Here is a 1746-nt window from a genome sequence, read left to right as displayed (position 1 = left end):
TCAATGAAAGTTTTTGCTTCCTTTTTCTTGAATAAAAATCACACCTTACCTGGATGATAGAAACAAAAAAAAATCAGTTCCTGACTGTTGTTGATGGCTCCGTTTGACTCTTTGGTTTTAGTTTTCAGCTGCTCTGGATTTTCCGACAGAAAACTTTCACACGATGAAAATATATTTTATTATTAATACTAATACCAGAATGAAGTTAAACTTCATTTGTCACGTTCAGTTCTTAAGTTAGATATTTTGGCATCTCTCAATACCTTGATAGTGTTCAAGCTAAAGAAGAGGCACAGGAAGGAGTCTTAAAACCTGGAAATAAAGTTGAAGTCCAAAGCCGATGGGATTCTTAAGTGGGTTCAACGCTAGCTGGTGATGTTTGAGCGTGTAATTGTGTGGCATAACAAACGTCAGTAAATACCGCAGTCATGAGTTAGTCGGCATTTATTTGGCTTAAAACTGTGGTTGCTAACAATCGTCAAAATAAGACTGCCGAGATTGACTTGAATGAGATCGTGGCCATCTTTAAAATGCAAAATCTGATTGGCTTTCAGTCGAGGGGATCCATGAACTTCCAGGTTGTCCTGCCGGATCACGTCATCCCCGGAGCGCTGCATGCGTCGGGTGTCAAGCTCAGCCCTGGTCATGATTGCATGTTATGTGAAACTGCTTCCACAATCTCACTCTGCATCTTTTCTGTCTTCCTAGTGTGTTTCACGGGCCACACACTCACGCGCACACTTGCAAAGTGTCTTCTCAAAAGTGTTTATGGAGGGTTTGTTTATGCACCAACAGGGACGGCGGTCCTGGCGAGACTCCACTATTTCTCAAGCTGAAACCAGCACTTGCCATCAGATTGCTGCACTTGAAGGTTCATCCACAAGCAAATATTGTCAGCCAGGCACCTCAATCTTCTCCTCTCCACAGATGGATTCACGGCTGTCGGAGTACATATTCAGACTGAATTCTAGACCCTAGAAATTGTCAGTAATCCAACAGCAGGGGGCGAGAGAAGCCATCGGTCACTGACGCTTCAGCAAAGGCACTTCCAGCGATGCTGAGGATGAGAGTGACAGACAGGAGACGTCTCATCCACGTGTCTTTGTTCCTGGAGCACACCAGGATATTTCGCCCTGTAGCGCCGACCTGTTTGATTTGATGTTTGTCCAAGTGTGTGGGCTAACATGACGGATAACATGGCAGCTCTGTGCCGACAACTTTTGTTATTGCTCTTGTCATCATCTGCTTACATACCCAGCAGGCTTTTGATGAGTTCCATCCACCGCTGTCAAAACAGAAAACAACAATGCAGGTTTTTACCCCCGTAAATGTAAGCAACATCTCCTCCTCTGGTCAGGATTAAAGGATGTTGATGCTTCTGAGCTCAGGCACACATGATGAGTGACACAGAATAATGATAATAGCTGGGACTGTGTGTGTGTGTGTGTGTGTGTGTGTGTGTGTGTGTGTGTGTGTGTGTGAGAGAGAGAGACAGACAGACGGACGGAGACAGTCCTGCTCCCTGGATCCAACTGTGCAGTCCAAAAACAGACCTACACTGACATTTTTAGCACGCTCTCCTACGACTCTTGCCAAAGAGCAGTTCAAGCAACACGACTGACATTTTAAAATCAGGGTTAAATAAATGTACAATATGCATCTGGGAAACGCATGCTGTTTGTTTTGGCCGTGGGTCAATCTGAAAGTGTGAACTCTGGTTTGAGACTTTCTTGTTTTCACTGTGTT

This window comes from Aulostomus chinensis, chromosome 19, assembly GCF_037954235.1.
Source record: "Aulostomus chinensis isolate RoL2024-O1b breed Wild chromosome 19, RoL_Achi_v1.0, whole genome shotgun sequence".
Classification (NCBI taxonomy): Eukaryota; Metazoa; Chordata; class Actinopteri; order Syngnathiformes; family Aulostomidae; genus Aulostomus; species Aulostomus chinensis.
This window is presented reverse-complemented; position numbering follows the sequence as displayed.